The following is a 20,928-nucleotide window of genomic DNA, read 5'->3' on the forward strand; positions in this document are numbered from 1 at the left end:
CGTTGGTGGTATGCATTGATCCGGGACCACCAGAGATTCTTTGCTGTGCGCTGCAGAACTGTGTGCTTGCAGTTCCATCAGAGCATATTGACGTCCAGCTGTTGTAGGGCACTTGTAACGACAATCTGCGTAAATAAAAAAAATAGGAACATTCAGATAGGCCACATATTTGCCTTCCTAAAGTTGCACAATGGCAATATGCCACTGAAATAAAACCGACGTTTATAGCTAGAGAGGTAAAGCTCAATTTTCGCTGAATTCTTCCTATCTCCAACCTCACACAACCATAAGAAATGGGATATAATAATTGTGAAAAATTTATTGAGCTGGCGATCACTGGTCCTCATTTAAATCTCTAAATAATTGATTCATTCGAGACTTATTGAAAGTTCAATGGACCCAGTTCTACTGAGAGTTCCAAGACCATCGTTGATATGTGGGTTTAACATTCCAAAATAACCATATGATTATGAGAGACACTCCAAGACCATCGTAAGTACATGTGAAACTACAAAATAGTAATCTCCAAAGCGTACAGGAAAAAAATAAGAGCTATTATATAGTAACTTCGCCTTTTCTTCCGCCTCTGTATGAGTCCATGGCAGTGCTTGTCATGGGATCTTTGTTACTTTGACATTCTTGCCCTAGTCACACTGTTTTACCCACTGTTGTTAGCATTTTCCATAAATAAGCCCGAGTTACAGTGTCGTTCCATTTTCCAAGCCCATTATGCGAAAACAGCCAGCAGTGAAATTTTTTTGCATGCGCAATGAAAATGTATGACATCAAATGTGCACGTAAGTGCATCACGTTTTTTTTGTGACACTCTTGTTAAAAATGACGTCAGGTCGTTCGCGTGTTTTTCTTGACTCCATGGGTGGACTGTCAATTCACTTGTAGGACACTTCAAATTTGCCTGCAAGAACAGAACATGACAACACAGTTGGGCCCCGCGCGCATTACCCGCGATTTTTCGTGCAGGATGTGTATCATTAGCCGTTTGAAACTACCCTATAGAAAATCTATGGCAAGTGCATTCGTGAAGTGCCCTACGCCATAACGCCCTCGCTAACTGAGGAAGTACTCCCTATGAGCCCGTAAAACACCACGCGCACCTTCATTTATCTCTCTTCCCTTCCTGCTCTCTATCTTTCATCTCCCCTTCCCCCTTCCACGCGCAGGGTAGCAAACCTGCTGCCTAAACACTGGTTAACCTCCCTGTCGTTCTTTTCCTCCTATTTTCCTTCCTCCATTTGCCATGAGTGTGCAGATTTAAAGCACTCACCCATATACCAATTTAAATGTTTCAACGCGTGGTGCAATTGTACGATTCTGCCGCACTAAACTACATGGGGTAAAATACTTCTGACGGCAAAATTTTTGTTTGTAAGTTTCTTACTTTAATTCGAAGCTTTCTGTGAGATAATATCGAAATGCAATCGTGACTGCTCTGAAGTAGTGTATAATTAACGCTAGCGTCGTTTACTGCCACATATTTTTCACCACTTAGAAACTGTCCCCTAAAATCATATGAAACTATATACCGCCCCAAAGCGGGGGAGCGCCCAAGGTCACTTGCGCACAGCCTCTGTCACGTTGCAATGCAGATGCAGTCTTCAAATTGGAGGCCCACGCAGATTGAAATGACGTGGGTGCTTCGGTTTGACGTAAGCATGATAGAAGCATTTTCTCCTGGGAAAAAAAATAAGGTGCGGCCAACCACACGAGAACCACTGAGGCCAGCGCTAGCATAGCGCCGCAGATTATTACCTGAAAAAATAAACCTGACACGTAGCAACAGTGTGCGTAGACCAGCTAAAAATATTTGATTATAGCTTTGATCTCTCATTTTTACGTCTGTTGCGCGAAAAAGAGCCACAGTATCGTTTAAATAAAGAATAAACAAATATTTATCAAGAAATTGAGAAATGTTTTATAATATATGGCCTCTGGTCTTGACGATTTGGCATATCTTTGAGGCCACAAATTCGGCTAATCCCTTCTGAGCCTAACACTGAACTTCAGTATGGTTCTCGGAGCCAGTCAAAAGACATCAGAAGCGCTTTGCTGTGGAAGCTTCTAGGAAACAAGCTATGTTAAAGGAACACTAAAGACCAAAACGCTTTTTCGCGAACTGGTGTAGTACATTTTCACAATCCCGAAAACAGCCCTCTTACCGCGACCCTACACTTGGTATAAGTGAGGAAACGTGCAAAAAGAAACTGCGGATAGAGACGTCACCTTGAGAATCCCGCGTCCGACACAGTGACGTCATGACTTTTGAAGGCGTGCGTCTATTGCATCCCACGTACGTTTTGATCGATAATGTTTAAGTATAGCTGGTCAACGGTTGGTTCATAGACTTAACATATAAAGTTTCAAAATATTTAATCGAGTCAAGGTCGCGAAAATATGAAAAGTACATTGTGGAATTTCCTACGTCACGCGTGGAGACTACGGTGGGAAATTTAAATACTAAACTTCAACCTTAACTTTCTCCGCTAGTATTGAACTTATGGTAGCTAAGCATATCACATTAGAGTTCTATGAGGGCTCTTTGTCAATCTAAAACAATTCATTGTTTCTCTTAGAGTGTCTTTAAATTCAATCAGTTGAGAAGTTGCGGGCTGCACAGTGCACGGCGAAGAGTTTATAGATTAGAGGTGGATGGCAGCCATTAGCGGCTTTTAGCTTGTACGTATACGTTACGTTAGCATGTTACCGAATACCAGATTAAACTGCGCATGCGCGGACCTTTGGTTAAACCACTCAAAAGGATACGACGTCTATTTATTGCCTTCGTACAGTAAAATGAAGCTGTTAGTTCAGTGCTCGTGTTGTCTCTAGTTTTTTTCTGTGTCCTTGTTTCCCGCGCTGCAGTTCATATTTAAAAATGAACCACTCGCCGGATGCGCCTTTCGTTTACGGCCCTATCTCACCAATCGGCCTTCGTTCGTGGCAGCGCAAATATTAGCTTTGAGGACACTTCAGCCGCCGAGAAAAAAAAAAAAAGGCCGTATGGCCAATACGAATCGCGATCACCTTATTCCAGCCGGCGTACGAAAGCTAGAGGGACTTCAGGTGTAAATACAACAAAGGTGAGAAGACTAAAGCCCCCGACTGACTGTCATGTAACGGATTTAGGATAAACCAGGCAAGCAACAAATCATTGTTGCAGAAACGTTGTGCATTCAAGTTGTGTGAATGCATCCCCGCGGAATAATATTGAATTATTTGCATTTTAATATTTTTCCCATGAAACACTAGGCGATAACAAACCTGTTCATGATAGTGGTTGTACAAAGCGTCGCAAAATTTCGACGACATCGTCCACTGAACCACTAATTTTGCACTCTTTCGCTTTTCCGGAAATACTGTAAACGCTAAAGACCACTAATTATTTGTGGCAATGATGAGTGAATCTTATTTAAATCAAATATAGTTTAAATGCAGTTATCACCGTTCGGTGTTGTGGTTTTTTCAAACGTAATTACGTACGTTTACGTGCGGATGTAAACATTTACGTAGGGTAGGTAAACATTTGAGAAACATTCCTTCCGGTAAATCGGTAAGCGCAATCCGGTATTCCAGTAACATCGTAACGTTAGGAAAAGTAGAAGTACAAGCTTCAATTAGGTATACGTACAAGTTCCTATTATTGCAGCGACGACGTCATTATGCTGATGGAAGTTGCTGCCAGCTGCTCGCTAATTGGATCTGCGTCCATCGAACTGCTTCCGACGTCGATGCTGCCGATGTCTGGAACGTCCAGAAACTCGCTCGCTGGATTTCGTGTGGCCGGTTGTGCCCCCGCGATTTCCGACGACAGCGCAGCTCTGGCCGACTGGGCTCCCCCTACGCCATCTGCTGACGCCGACAAGAGCTCTCGCCTAGTGGTGCCCCATCCTCGGAATCCTCCGACCGCGTCCATCTTTCCTATCTCATCTTTACTTCCATCGCTCGCTGTCCATGTGCCTCGCTCTCTCCTTTCTCTCTCTCTATATATATATACCTTTCAATCCTATCCTTTTAATCCCTTCTTACCCCCATTCCTTGTGAGCTACTGTTCAGGTGTGGTACTCTGATGGAAACAGTTACGGGGCTCACTTTTCTCTTCTTTTCCCTTTAAGAATCACAAAAGAAGCAGTCTTTTAGGCCACCATCACCAATAAGTAGCCTCTACCCCGAATGACCCCGTGAAACGAAATGCCGGCAAAAGGATAGCACGTTGTTCGGCCTTCAAAGGACCCCCATGTCAGCCAGAGGTCAAAATTCAACTTAGAAGTGTGGCAGCTTGGGCTAGTTGGTAGGGCACGACGATAGTTATAGCGCGAGAACAGAATGACCTTCGCGTCCTTCTTGTCTCTATGTCGTCGTTCTGTTCTCACGCTGTAACTATCGTCATGTCGAAATTCTGTTGTGGTAAGGAAGTTATGAGCGAGTGTACAACCAATACAGAGCCATGAGAATTTTTCGAAATGGTGTCGAAATACCGGATTTCGACGCATTTTATTATCAAAACGTGACGATCGCTGCTTTCACTCTTTCCTTCGCTACTCTCCACTGGTATCCTCTCTCAAAGCCGTTTTGCCCTGTCGCTGAGCAGCACCCCTCCTGTGTTTCTCCACCCATCACACGAGTTTCTTTTTTTTTTTTGATTCCTTTTACATTACTTTCCTTTCTTCACTCTCACTGTCCCTTCAGTCCTCGTTCCCTTGAGAGAGTCTCCGTTGAGGTGTCCTCACCTGACAGGCAGTTATCATGCCACCCACACCCCATTTTCTTACCCTCCGTCTTTTGCTAAAAAATCACCACCACCCCTTGCAACAATACTCGCATGGCATGCAAGTGCAAGTGTAATCTATGCGTGCCTATAGGAGAACGTGCGCTCAATAAAACTTGTTGTTGGGCTAGCTGGTTATTCGTCATTTTGTAAGGTATTTAGCGCAACCTTCACTTTCGCAAAACACTCACACAAAAACTCACACATCCACTTGAGCGTCGTTTGTGTTACTCGGACGGATGTGTGAGTGTTTGTGTGAGTGGTTTGCAAAAGTCAAGGTTGCCCTAAATGCCGTACAAAAAAAATTGTGTAGATCCCACATACAGTGGGAATCGATGATATGCGAAGCACGAATGATGAAGCTTCTAGTGGCTAAGGTACTCGGCTGCTGACCCGCAGGTCACGGGATCAAATCCCGGCTGCGGCAGCTGCATTTCCGATGGAGGCGAAAATGTTGTAGGCCCGTGTGCTCAGATTTGGGCGCACGTTAAAGAACCCCAGGTGGTCGAAGTTTCCGGAGCCCTCCACTACGGCGTCTCTCATAATCATATGGTGGTTTTGGGACGTTAAACCCCACAAATAAATCAATCGAATGATGAAGCTTGAATTGTCACAATAAAATCGGAGCAACGTTAAGAGGTGGACGTAAATTATGTCCTACATGACTTCCATGTCATGATAATCATGTTTGCGCCTCGTATTTGTGCTCGTCGTCCATTCACGTAAAGAAATACTAAAATTCATATACAGGAGGCGAGTGAGAAGGCAACGAGCATGCTATGAGCGTAGTCTGTAGTCATTTTTTACGTGACAGTTATGATTGATTATCGTGTTTGCACCACTCATATACCTTCGTCATCCATGCACGTCACGTATTACCAGATACCGTGTATGTGAAGCCAGTGAAACGACTGCGAGCGCATCATGAGCGTGGCATGTAGTCATGTTTCTACATGACCCGCTTATCATGATTATCGTCTTTTCACTAGTCGTATACCTTCGTCATCCATTCACGTCAGGTAGCACCAAATTTGGTATATATAAAGCTAGCCAAATGGCCACGAGCGCATCATGAACGTGACGTATAGTCATGTTCTTACATGATACGCATTATGATGTTTGCACCAGTCATATACCTTTTTCGTCAGTTCGCGTCACGTAACACCAAATTTGGTATATGTGCAGCTATAGCGAAATGGCCGCGACCGCATCATGACCGTTCCATGTAGTCGTACTCTTACATGACACATATATCATGATTATCGTGTTTGCACCAGTCATGTACCTTCATCATCGATTCACGTCATGGAATACCAAATCCTGTGCATGTGAAGCTAGCGAAATGACCGCGAGCGCATCAAAGCGTATCACGTATCCATGCTCTTACATGACACGCGTGTCATGATTTCCTCCTGAGGGCCTTTCACTTATGTTCGTATTGCAGTCATGTCATACTATACCAGTTTTGCGATATGTCATGTGAACGAAACCACCGCATGCGCAGCAATACCACGACGTGTAAATCATGAAATTCATGGCGTACATGTCATAATCTATGCCTCTTCCTCTGCGGGCTTTTCCGGCCTCCATGTGACGCGCTGCAGAGAGGTGGCGCACCCGGACAACACGACGAACATAAAAGCCAGGACAGCTGCTTGCAAAAGTTGCTCGACCAATCGGAGCATGAATGCGATGCGCGTCAGAATGCTCTCCGCTACGCGTCACATGCAGGCCGGAAAGGCCGCATAAGTGGAGGCATACATTTTTCTAATCTTAGGCGAGCCGGTCACTTGTATAGCGCTGTCACATGAGACATTGTTGATCGAAACATTATTCAGCACATGGTCCGTGTGTTCACTGGAGAGAGAAAGAAAGAGAGAGAGAGAGAGAGAGAGAGAGAGAGAGAGAGAGAGAGAGAGAGAGAGAGAAAAGAAAGGCCGGGATGTGTTCACTGGAAATATTTGGTAAAATATTGGAGGTGGTTGAGGCGCCCTCAACCACCTTCACGTGGCTGAGGGCCCCTCAACCGCGTGGTTCGACCAAATACTCAAGACTAATTCTATAGCTTTGCATTTTTTACAGACAAACTTTTTTAGAAAAATTAAAGATATACAATCCTAAGTGCAATGTAAACATTGGCCTCCTGTAAAAAAAATAGTATTGCTTCTCATTGTTGAATCTTCATAAACCTTGTCTTTCCAATATATCGTTTCGAGTTTCCTGCCCTGATTGATAAATATTAAGATATCTCGCTTATTACAGCACTTTATTCATTCGGTGTCATAAAGCTTGAGCACTGGTCAGCATATACATGCGAAAAGAAAGTAACACATAAGGAATGTTGTAACGAATCATTCTGCCTGGTACTGTATATCGTTCATTATCCTACACGGGTGACCAATTCTTTCAAAACGTGAGCGGAGTCACATTCTCACCACACCGACAAGCACAAAAACAAGAAAATGAAATAAATCACTACCATAATGGCGTTCATTGAAACTGGGATAGCAGAGCACGTGCCGGAAACGTATATATTTAACCGAAAGTCTACCTAAATGAAAGCGCACCTAAATTATACGAATGCTTTAGCTGTTCACCTGTACAGATATATCATCGCAGTGACTGGGAATCGAGCACCCACCATCTAGAACAACGCCTTAGTAGCTACGATACCTCGGCAAGTGAATGTGCGCGCCTGTCTGCGATGATGACTGGCCGATAAAATACCAGAGACTGCACTTCTGCGTTGTTACGCACTCCACGGACAGCATTTAGTTTGACGCCCACAATGAAGTTGCACTTGAAAGGCAAGTTGACGCCGAGCAGTTTCACTAGCCTTGAAAACAGCAGGTAAGGGAAGATGGGAGCTTTTGACGGAGTCCGTAAACAGGAGCTGTGTATACTCGAGTGACCACTTCGACAAGCGGGCTTGTCTTCCTCAAGGCTGGGGAAGACAGACTTTTTTCCTCAGTTTTGTTGAAGCCTCGCGGAAGACGAGTCCACATGTCGAAACATGGGTTCGAGCGCACAACCCTCGTTTAACCATTTTTTCTTCAACTGCAGACCTTCAAAACACAGCAGTAAATGTGCTTAGGCAACAAAAGCCCAGGCTATACCTCTACAATTCATCCGAGACCTTGATAAAGGAGACAATTTGTATCGCAACAAGTCGAGGTCACGTCACCAGTTGACGTCCTTACAGTGCTGTACAATCTAAATGAGAAGAAAATTTTTGCTTGGGTTTTTTTTTATTATCACAGTTTTGTCATCGTCGGTGTTTTCGCCCGTGCTATCAGGGGGGGGGGGGAGGCGATAATAAACGCTATGTCACTCCGTAGTCTTTATTGTCCTGCCAGCATCACTACTTCCCGTGTCGGTCGCTAACACGGAAACACTGCAGCTGCTCTTGGGGCAGACCCTCCCGTCCTAGTGTGAGAAACGTTAGTCTAACAGCCGTATTTCACACGACCTGGCTATCTCTGTTGCGCAGACAAAGCGCGGCATAGTGTATTTCGCTGATCATACCATTTTTCCCGGATCCGGAATTTCACAGTGATGGAAGTTCACACACAACATAAAGAAAGCAATAATTACTCAGCGCAAGTTCCAAGAATACGTGAAATGTTACACACTGCAGGTTACTTTTTTTTTCTTGCTGATTGTGAGCGAGGTTCATAGTCTGTAACTACATCCCTTTTGTATCTTGTTGGTCACGATTTGTAATTGCTGTCTTTAAGGAGCAAGATTTGTCTAGCACGTCCTTAACTGCAATAAAAAAAAGTGCTGCTTAGTTGTTTAAACAACTCTACAATTTTACACCTAAGGCTAAATACATAACTGTAGTTTTTCAAGATAAAATTGATATTACACTTTTCCAATTTCCAACTGCATAAAGAGCGTTCCCGACTCCAGTGAGAGTAAAAAAGAGGCCTATAGAGAATTTCACCCAAAGTACATTACTATTTGTACATGCATGGAGGGTTAAAGTTTTGGGATTCATGAACGCCAGGCCATAAAAAACAAACTGAAGCTTGGAAAATAAGGCCGCACTTGATATCCTAAGTCAATGAATAGATAAGCAATGACACTGGAAAAACCAGTAATAAATGATAAATGTTATCACATTTGAACAGACATTCATGCTTTCATCTGCTCGACTACGCGACATAAAACAGGGTTACGCCCAGTTTTATGGAACGCGTATTTCGGAACTGTCATGTAAACACACGCGTGTTGCGCGTGTTCGAGCAGCTTTTACACTCCAAACGACGCGGAATACGCTCCAATGAAAGCCAACAACGTGTTGGATAACAAGCCAACAACTCTTCTTTCATATATGTGTACATTGATAGCATCCTGTACAAAGACTAGCGTGCCGGTTGTTACAGCGATCCCTAATCTCTATATTTCATTACATGGAGGTTGCAGTGCCCAAATCATCCCCGTTCTGTCCCTTGGTTCAGACCTCCTGCTTCATTTGGCTGTCCTGCAGCGCTGCCATCGCTGCTGACTGGACGTAGGCCATTTTGTTGGAAGACGGCTTCCAAGACTCGTTGTGGCATCCGCAGCAGGAACAGTTTGACCATGATGATTGGTGGTTCCATGTGCCGTTCACTGCCGTTGCCCCCAAGCACCGGTGCGTGTGTGAATCAGCAAGTTGTCGGTGCCGGGTTCGCTCGAGGTATCTGGACACGCCCTCATAGGATCTCGGCATGAGGACAGTGGTGGAGTTCCCGTGACATGTGCTGCGTGTGTTAGTAATCGGTAGTTACTCAGCACATAAACTTCGAACCATGTGTTAGCTCCCCAATCAACATCCTCAGCGTTAAACTCTGGGCCCTCTGTCACACCCCGGTTATTGTCATCCATGGCTTCCACGCACTTCCTTTCTGAAAACTCAGCGTTAGCTATTTTCTAGTCAGAGAAATGTTACCGCACTGAGACTTAGCATGCCGTTCACTACATAACAGTACAGGGCGCATGTGCAAAGAAAGAACGGCACGCGAGATAAAGACGATTATTCGTTTGTACACAGAATGTCATAGGACCAAAAATGAAGGTGATAGCAACCATGCAATAGGAAATACTATAAGTAAGGCTCGCTAACTCTGTTAGCATGCCATCTGACGTAACTCAACAAAACGTTGACGCAAGAAACTGCAGCGAGTGAAGTTACCATGCTGCTGTCGCGGACTTGGACACAATCTTTCAACGAGAATGTGTAGCATGTACAAAGACATGACCCGTCTCCTGATCCCCATAAATAAACGCTGCACGTGACCGCGGGCACCCACGCCAGAATTCACCCGTGAGCCACGAAGCCCTACTTTCGAGACCATAATGTAAACGCGGCGACCACCTCTCCACCACGCCTCGCCGCGGTGGTCTAGTGGCTAAGGTACTCGGCTGCTGATACGCAGGTCACAGGATCGAATCTCGGCAGCGGCGGCTGTCTTTTCGATGGAGGCGAAAATGCTGTGGGCCCATTTGCTCAGACTTGGGTGCGCGATAAAAAACCACAGGTGGTCGAAACTTCCAGAGCCCTCCACAACGGCGTCTTTCATAATCATATGGTAGTTTTGGGACGTTAAACCCACTTATCAGTCAATCACCTCTGCATCCTGTCGTTGTGCGGCTGCCACAGGAGCTCTGTACCACAGGAGCTCTGGTGGAGTTCCCGTGACATGTGCTGCGTGTGTTAGCAATCGGTAGTTACTCAGCACATAAACTTCGAACCATGTGTTAGCTCCCCAATCAACATCCTCAGCGTTAAACTCTGGGCCCTCTGTCACACCCCGGTTATTGTCATCCATGGCTTCCACGCACTTCCTTTCTGAAAACTCAGCGTTAGCTATTTTCTAGTCAGAGAAATGACAGTAATATTTCCCAGCGAGACCATCCTCTGTCTCGCTGGGAAATATTACTATTCGTAAGCTTAACTGCTGTCGGTCCACGTGCGGAAGGCAGTGTTTGGTGTACGTGAACAGATGATGTGCTATGCGCACGCCAATCCCACCACCAAACATGAGTACGTTCGACAACGAATGCAATTCGAGCGCGAGTGATATACGGTACTGCTAATCGCGGATCAAAGTAGACGAGGTCCGCCCAGCCATGCGCAGTCCATTCAATTGATTGGTTGTGTAAATAATCCCTTTGCTGAGTTGGTGTACACCAAGTTGAACCGATATAAGTATGACGAATGTGAAATACAGGCCACAGCTTGTTGTTCATGTCTCTGTAATTCTTGGCTATCGTGATACCTCGGTACCTTTTCATAGTGGTATCATGATGGCCGTTGCAGTATCTTACTATACATGGCAGTTTGAAAGATTAGGACGTAAATACTGTAATGACATGAATTCGATATGTATGATAGAACGATGCTTTCACCGTGGTTGTTTCGTCAAAAAATTTGCATCTACCAGAAGGTAAGACTGATGATATGGGCATGAGCATGCTGAATCAGAGTGAAAGAGAATGGGATAAAAGTAAGCGGCAACTGAATGACATGGAATGTGATCAATATCATGAAATTCATGAATTCTACGTCAACCGTGGAATTTATGGCAAGGCTTGAATAGATGTCTTTCTAGCTGAGAAATCTCAATGTTTGAGACGTCGCGACTGACGAGATACTAAAGCTGTCATGACGTGAAGCATACTTGCTCGCATAGGCGGAAATTTAGTGAGCAAAATGTGAGCTAGTGTTTCGTAAGTATACCAGAACGGGCATACATACATGACAGACAGAATAATGAACGACTTGTCACAAATGAAATTACTTGTTTGTCACGCAATGCATTACATAAATGGTAGTATCGATAAAAAGTCTGCAGAATACACTCATTGCAGAATACCCTCAGTCCACTTCATTCGAAGCAGTAGGCGAGTAGTGGCCTATACCACATTTTTTTCAGTCGAACGTTGCGAATTGGACTAGCTTTGTGAATTTTCAGGTGTTTTGTGTGTATTGTGGATAGGGCTGTAGAGAGAATTTTTTTGTCGACTGAGGTAGGGAATCACTTGCTGTATACCTTAACTATCTTTATTGAATTTAATTGAATTAGCAACTTTATTAAATTTTGCTGGTAACAAAAGCCCTCAAGGAATTGGTATATGTAAGTCAATATTTTTACAGTTACATCAATTCATTACATTGTTGCAGATTTCATTTTATTGAGTGCATTCTAAAAATGTCTTGCGAAAATTCATGGTTTGACGCCTTCTAGCTCAGTCGGTGCGAAACTACAGACTACACAACTACAGAAAGTTTTCTCCAACGGAAATATATGAGCAGGATGAGTTTCGAACATTGAGAAACATGTGAAATTTTTTTCAGCCGTATTCGTGATGTTCAGAAAAATGCTGGTTGATTTGGCATGGACTGACCCATTCCCCAATATTGACATGAGTGTATGAAGAAAATCAATGCAAGTGGTAACACGAAAATCGTGCCATGCATGCCATGTATGGCAATATTTAAATACCACGCTCATGGTGTACTCGCCGCGATTTCGTTATGACATCATAATTTGTAAGACTTGACATCAGTGTAAACAGCTCAATGGCAGGTCGTAGCATGAAAACCACGATATCCTTGTCATGTACGATGCGATTTTTATGCCGTGTTTTTTGGTGCTATCAGGACCAGTGTTGATGCGGGAGATTTGGTATTGTGGAAGAAGAGTTTATTGACTTATTTTCAGGGCATAAGACTCGAGTCATGGCATGCATGCTTATGTTCGGCATCGTTCACATGGCATGGTCTCGAGGCACTCACAGTCTTTTGCCTTAAATGAATACACATTGAAATAGGTGTGGCATGGCATTGCTAATTTCCCTTCAGTTATTTATTCAAAATGCCTTACATACCTATTGAATGACATTGAGTAAGGACACCATTATTTTCATAACAACAATACAGACAGGAAGCAAAAAAGCCAAAAAAATCAAACAAAAACATGATAAAGAAGAATGTGGGAAAAGTTGTACAATACTGAAAGGTCACAAAGTCAAGTTATCACGAAACATTTCACAATTACACATAAACACAATGCAATATTGAGGACCGTTTCAATGTGCAGCGGCTCTATAGTCGGATAGAACTTTCGAGTTCCACCGCGTTTCCTCCACAAAGGCGAATGTTTACAGGTTGTCCCACGTAACTTTGGCCAGAGTTTAAAAATATACCGGAACACGTAAAATACGACGCTACTAAATGCATGTTGCTCACCGTTACCATGAGTTAGTCAGACTTTTTTGTGTTCTCAAATACTGTTTGATTGGATCTGTTAGATTAACTAACTTTTGAAGGAACAAAGACGGATAAAAATTTCAATAAGAAAGTTGTAGATCGGTTTTGCAAAACGTCCAAAAAGATAGTTTTGAAGTTTATGTCTGTTAAGCATTGCTGTTTTTCTGCTAATTACAAATGTCCACGATGTATGAAAAAATACCACGTGACAAACCCGCTTGCTTGCCAGTGCGCAAGATGATTCTAGTGCTCCCTAACGTTCCGCGTACGAACGACACGCTTCGCTCTTACCGGTTCATGACAGCAATAAGCATAAAAGTGTGGCAGTTTGGGCTAGTTGGTATGACATTACGATAGATGTAGCACGCTATAACTTGTTCTCGCGCTATAACTATCGTAAGTGATAAGCAGTAACCGCGGTTATCGTTTTTTGTGGCCGATAGCAAAACGTGTTCGTCGTAAAGCCACCACCACCATTGCGGCCCTGCCGAGACAGCACAATGGGCACATGCTATGGTCGTTCGTAAGCGGAACGGACGGTAGGGAGCACTGGAATCATTGTGTGCACTGGCGCACGAGTGGGTTTCTCACGTGGTATTTTTTTTTGTATTTCGCGGGCATTTGTAATTAGCAGAAAAACACTAATACCTAACAGATATAAAGTTTAAAATGGTCTAATCGGACGTTTTGCAAACCGATCTACAACTTTCTCATTGAAATCTCTCATATATCTCTATTTAATGAAAAGTTAGGTAATTAAACGCATCTAAGTAAACAATATTTGAGAACACAAAAATCTTACTAACTCCAGGCAACGGTGAGAAACATGCATTTGGTCACGGCATAATTACGTGTTCCGGCATATCTTTAAACTCTGGCGCAAGTTACGTGGGACATCCTCTACAACAAGCCTGCTCCAATCAGCGTCCACTAAGGCTTGATGTCATGAGCCGCGCGGCCAGTAACCCCGACTTCTGTGAATAAGTTTGCCTTTCGTGTTATAACGGTTCCTATGATGGAAGGTTCAGACACGTTTTTTTTTACGCTTTTTCAGCATTCTGAAGCAGCGAGCACTGGCTAATATTTGTGTTGTTACTGTAACCTCATTAGCAGCGTTAAAAAATTACCGGTTCAAATATTTGACTGCTTACATCCTAAAATCGCCACACATGACCACATTGACGGCAAATATTTGGTTGTTTAGTGAGATCGCTTTTTTTTCAGCTGATGTTCACCAAATGTACTGAACCGGATTGTTACGGCAAGCACGAACGATGTAACCACTACGGTACCTGTGATACATTTGTCCCGAATGCCATGCAGATCAGACAGAATCATGGCTTACCTGTCAGTTTGCAGTGTGCTGTTGATCGGGCACTCCCAGGTACTCTGAGGTGACTCAGGGATACCCTGGGGTGACCCCAGTGTACTTTGCGGTGATCCCGAATCTCCACTTTTCTGCGACTCGTCATCCGTAAACTGTTCTGGGGATGACGCTGCGCAGATGCGCCGGGATTCCTTCTTTAACTTCATGCGCCTGTTTTGGAACCAGACCTTGACCTGTTGTTGGGACAGGTTCAACGCATTGGCCAGCTGTGCTCGACGTGTGGAGCACAAGTACTTGTTGTAGCGGAACTCGACCTCCATGTGAAACAGCTGTTCCCGCGTGTATACCGTTCTCGGCCGCTTAAAGCCCTCGGATTTGTTGCCGCCTTGTGCAGTGTCACCTGCAGCGACCATAAATGCACCGTCAAGAACACAGAGCCAGTCGAAAGAATCACACATCCAACACAGATTACATTGACAAACCTGCCAACCTCGAATATCGGGAGAGAAGATAAAGAGGGGGGAGGCACAGAGGGAAGCATGTTCTTTCACAGCTTTTCAAGGTCTTAGTGATGTTTTTAGACTTCAGCAATGTCACTGCTTGCTGCAATGATACTGTGCCTATATGCATGCGTAACCTCCTCTGACAGATGATGATGGCTTTTTGCTCCGTGTGGACCTTTACGCACTCCTCTTGTTGCGTGATCGCATTTGTAGACCGCACAGCTGTCGGGGGCACAAAAAAGAGAGACAAATGAGCGCTCGTTCGTCTTTCCTTTGTGTTTCCTTCAATTGTGCGTACTATACAAACTTAACCAGGAGTACTTACGAACTCTGCCTAGCTATCAATGTTTTCTGCGTGACAATAATGTACTGCCGCAAATAAGCGTATCCCACGAAATCAAAAACGTTGAGAAGCAATGTTCTTAGCAGTTATTTGTTTTCTGATCATGGTGGCACTAGGAGATTTATATTTGTGACCGTACAATTGGTAGGATGCTCGAAATTCGGGAGTCTCCCATCCAAATCGGGAGACTTGGCAGGTATACACTGCGTCATTCCGCAAGCTATATCATCAGATGAAAAAGAGCTTGAAGGTGATATTGGGAAGACCAAGGACGTAATGGAGCTTTGCGACGCAAATTAAGCTCGTCGTTTTGATAGCTTCTTCTGGAACTGGAATACACAGACATCGTCGCTCAAATGGCAAAGCGAAAAACTAAGCAGTTATAATTATATTTCAACGGAGAAAACACAATATTTTCGAACCAGAGCGAAAAACAAGAGCTATTTTGGGAATCGGAAGTGTCGTTTAATCACGTGGGAGTGACGTCATTCACCACGCGTTTCGACTAGCTCGACGCGAGAAATCGCATCTAATATTCATAGGATTCCAGCCATGCCACAATATATTGTGCACTGCGCTAAAAGTTGTGCAAGCCCTCTTTGTTCTTTCCGAAATACCCGTAGTGTAGTAATATCCCTTTTAAATATGAAAATTTCAAAACAACTCCAAAACGAAGCCAAGGGCGCTACACAACTGCCACCGCGAAGCCAGTCTTCCGGAATGTAGCGCGCGGTGATTGCGACCAGCCTTTGATGTCAGTGGGATAGTAAAATGCGAAAGGGGACATTTTTTTTATCGCCTCTTGAGTATTGAAGATAAAATACTAAAAACATCCGTTGCCGTGCACCAACTTCAATACTTCTTGTTACGTTCATCTCAGTACTACGCACACTCCAGCGCTGCAGAACGCTGACGAAAAAAAAAAACCGTCTAACCCAAAATGCGCTAAACTGCAATTAACCCGAAGCATTGTTACCAACTTGTGCTGATGCGCTGATGACGATTGATCGCACCGGTGACGATGACGACGTGCACAACACCACCACGTTTTGTTTGTCTGCAAACGCCGTTTTCACTCCTTTATGTCTCACAATTGCGGAGCTGTTTGCTCGACATTTATTTATTTATTTATTTATTTATTTATTTATTTATTTATTTATTTATTTATTTACAATACTGCCAGTCTCTTACGAGACTAAAGCAGGAGGGCATGAGTTACAGAATACAATGAATGCTAAGTACTTTCTTACAGGCGGCATACAGAACTGTAGTTATTTTAAAATTGGTAATAATAATCCTAGTTACATAGAAACATTAGACATAGGTATTTATGCACTCCAAATATTCACACTTCGGAAGCAGCGAACTGAATCTTTGCTGCATAAAAGAATCAATACAGTTTTATACAGAGAAGGCATTGTGTACACTTATACATCCAAATAAATACTACTGGAACATGCTCCAGGAATCGTCCGCACTGAGCGAGATGCGGCCAAGTATGACCGAACAGGCACAGTTAGGTGCCATTAAAGAACTCTTAGACTAGCTATGGTTCAAGTTTTAATTTAAAGAAAGAAAGAAACAGTATTCACATACAGAACTTTTTTCCTTACTCTCCGCACAGCAAGTTCTATTTCGAAAACGAGCCGAGTATAATACACTTCTTTCTCTTACTCATTAACGAGAGTCTCTTACCGGCAGACTTGGTGCTCTAGGTTGTCTACGAGGAACTATTGGTCAGCTGGCAGCTCTTGATAAGTTCACGTGCTACGCGACGCCACACAGGCTCATAAAAGAGTGTGCCACACTCGCGGTCATGGCTACTGGTGGCGCTGACAGACACTCACGTTTAAAGTCACAGATACCCAATAAAGTGGCTGGGAGGATAGCCGCCGTGGTAGCTCAGTGGTAGAGCATCGACCGCGTTATTTTAAGGTCGATGGTTTGGTTCCTGTTCAGGTTTTTTTTCTTCACATTTACATTGCGACTTGGCCTAATAACTTCTGCTATACTTTCCTTGGCATTATTGGCACCGTTAGGTACTTTAGACCCAACTCTCAGTCTTCGAATTCCTCCGGAATTACGCCGACGAGACGCTACTATGCTGTGCAGATTATGGTTGAGCGTCGCATTTACCAATGCGTACGTGTTCCGCGTAGGAATGGCTGACACTGCTGCATGCGACCATTGTGGCAGTGATGAAACAACTTGGCACATTCTGTGTGAATGCCCACAATACTGCTCGCAGAGACAGTCACTCTGCAATGCACTAGACGAACTGGACAACCAGGCTCTTTCGGAAGAAAGAATCCTGCGCTACCGTTAGGACTTCATGTCGCAGGAAAAGGCTGTGAAGGCGCTCCTGCGCTTCCTGCGTTCAACCGGCCTGTCCAAACGACTGTGATTGGAACTCCCTGAATGTGTGCGCATGTGTTTTTTTTTTCTAATTTATTTTATATCTCTCTATCTTTATCCTCTTTCCGACCCTTTTCCCCACACCTATACAGGGTAGCACACCAGTTCGTCTAGCTTAACCTCCCTGTCTCTTCCTTTTAATTATTTTTTTTCTCTCTCTCTCTCTTGTCTCTTAAATTTCATATATATATATATATATATATATATATATATATATATATATATATAAACTGTTCTTGCAAACTGCCCATATTCGTGACACATCCCACATATCAATCAATATTCGTGACACGAGGCCGTCGACTTGACGCCTGCCGGTGCCTTCGTCATCGCTGTCCACATATCTTCATACATTGCATCATGATCACATGTGATGCGAGTGCCGGGCAACGAAGTCTGAGAAAGAGACGCATTTTGCCGCATTCTTTCGATGAACGAAACACAAAATAGCAGACACCGAAGTGCGCAGCAACACCACGTGCTATAGTTACGGCTGGCAGTTCTTGTAAATATGCGTTGCGTCCGAACACTATATTTTACCAATGATTTTACTTGGCCCTTTAGGGTTGCGTGTGAATGCACGAATTTGCGGGACTGAAACACACACGTGAAGTGCAAACGTACAAGTTGTATTTCGAAATGCGCGTGACCTTTCATACACATGCCAAAAACTCTGCCCATGTATCGTGCTTTCGAATGACATGTGGGCACTACTACTCCGATACGCCATCTCTTTTGCAGACAGAACAATGGGTGGCTCACTGATTATTTCTTTCTTCAATCATGTCGTTTCATTCTAGCTTTTAGCTAGGATGGTGCAGTGTTCAAACATTCGTCTGCACCGGCAATACCTGCGGTGGATTGCCAACCAGTCACGTGCTATATTCTTAACATTATTAGCGTGCTCACGTAGCCTATTGGTAATACCACTGGATGATTGTCCTATGTCAAACTTTGTTCACTGTCCGTACAGCAACTACATCAGCTATGCTTGTGTCTTCGCTTCTGCGAAGCAAACCAGCAGAAAAAAAAATAAAACACATCAGCTTCACTGCATTGACATTCCATTTCTTCTCATTTCTCTCCATCTGGGTCACTTAACATTCAACGGTGATTAACCGCTCTACCTCAGCAGCAAACACTAGGTACGCATGAGTGAGGAGAATGGGAAAAATTGCAGCACCTTTCTCCTCTCTCTCTTAAGCCCGCGTGCGTCATGAACTAGCAGAGCGGAGAACTAAAATCATTACGGAGCAAAGGGGCTTTTGGTACCTATTGCTTATTCAGGCGGGATTGCTTAATTATGCAGCTCCATTCAAGGGCTCAAAGCAAGAGCAGGCTCGGCACAGCCCCTCTTCGACATTCTCGTGTTTCCTTTAAGACGCGCGTGTCAGCGGAAGGTCCTCACTGGTGTACTCCTCCAAATTCGAAACTTCGCCACGCGAGGCTCTAATCGTTTGCCGTCTGATTAAGATGGTCGCTGCGAAGCTGTTGAGCCGTGGAAAGAGAAACTCTCTCAGTGGATACGTGTGTTGAAGCTCCTCGCTAATTGGCAGGCCGTCTTCGAGCTAACGTCTCCATAAATCTTTCTCTTGACTTTTTCCCGTTTTATCGCTGGCTTTATTTCACTTCCGTTTCGCCACACCTTTCGCAGACTCGTCCCTCAAGCTCTGTGTTCATCGTTTCTATGTTCCTCCTGAACTTTTCTGCTTTCCTAGGTGATGTTATAAAAACTTGCGTCAGCTTCGCAAAGGAGCTCGCCCGTTCTTTTCAAATGACAGTTTTGCTTTTGCTATCCGATTTCGTTTCGGCCCTTCGCTTTGAGCCTGTTTGCACGACGCTGCCTCGTTCTTGCTTCAGAAATGCTGTCACAGTTCCCTTTCTCTCTCACTCTCGCTCACTTTGTGATGCGAGATTCGTTGCCTAAGTCTCAACAGTTGCCCTTTCTTTTTTCCAAATCTCCTTCTCTCTCATTCTTATTTTTGTTCTCTGAAACCCCCGAGTGCCTTGTACAGTCGCTTGGCGCCGTGTGTAACAGGGAAACGCCATTATGCCGTGCGCGTTTCGGTGAGCTCTGCGCCCACCGTGGCCGGCATCTCGCGAGACGTATTGCGCGGGGAGCAACTCATTTCGTACAAGAAAGTTTAATTAGAAAACACTTTCGCTATATGGTTCGCGACTACGCGATTATACGCTTCCCTGTCCTCCCGGGAATCGAGGAACATTGAAACGAGTGCGGGTATCCTGGGCCGTTTAGCGACGTTCGTATCGTATTGCCACAAGTGAAAAGCGTTGTTCTGCTACATTGTTTCTTTCATTGCACATATTCGCATACAGCGACCTCTCAGAAAAAAAATATTAGGTGGTTCCGGGTGCGTCGCTAATTTAAAGAGGCAGCGTTGCTATACTGAGAGCTCATTCTGCTTCTTAAGCGATTCATTCAATTCGTAACCATGTGCACTCATAAATTCATGAAGGATCATTTTGTTAATCTTAACTTATGCCCCATAAATTAATCACACTATTTTCTATGTGAGCACATCCTGAAGAAACGCGAGGAAATGTTTTATGCGGCATACAAACACTAATTTCATGTGTGTTACTTGTTTCGTCAAAACAGATTAATATGGTAGGAGTACTCTTCAAGAAAATTCTGTCGACATTACTTGTAACTATGGCTCGCGTGTGGTACGTTGAATCGCTGCAGTTTTACGCTTGTGTCAAAGTCGCGCGTACATATGTTGAAGGGTGCCAGTTAATACGTAATAGTATTAGCGCTAGCCAATGGCTGTCGGTAATTCAGAAGAGCCAGCCAGTGGTGGCGCGCAAAAGTTTACCGAGTAGGCTATAGGTCTGCGTTCAAGTCGACCGGCGTTGCAAATGGGGGGTTCCTCCGTATTTCTTTATTTTCGAGTGAAGTTTAGGACGACTGCCAGGATGAAGTTTTATCGCCCTGTCACAACGGCGAAGTACGTAAACACGAACAGCCAAAACAAAAAGAATACATTAACGCCGCATCCCAGCGGCGAGTTAATAGTCGAGAGTGCTGCAAGCACTGCTGAGCCCAACGTCAAGCAGTGCAGAGCACCCATTTACTCCGGCATCCACCGAAACGAAGTTCCTCCTCCAGACAACCGCATTACTTGGCGCGCGTACGTTGAGAGCACTTGCTCCGCGAGCATATTTTCAGTTAATTCGATTACCTAAAGCTCACCGCTCAGACCGTCGTGGCATGCAGTCTCCGGCGCCACCGATCCTGCACCCTTTTTTTCATCCAGCAAAAAACGGAAAAAGTCCCGC

Source organism: Rhipicephalus microplus, chromosome 4, assembly GCF_043290135.1.
Source record: "Rhipicephalus microplus isolate Deutch F79 chromosome 4, USDA_Rmic, whole genome shotgun sequence".
Lineage (NCBI taxonomy): Eukaryota > Metazoa > Arthropoda > Arachnida > Ixodida > Ixodidae > Rhipicephalus > Rhipicephalus microplus.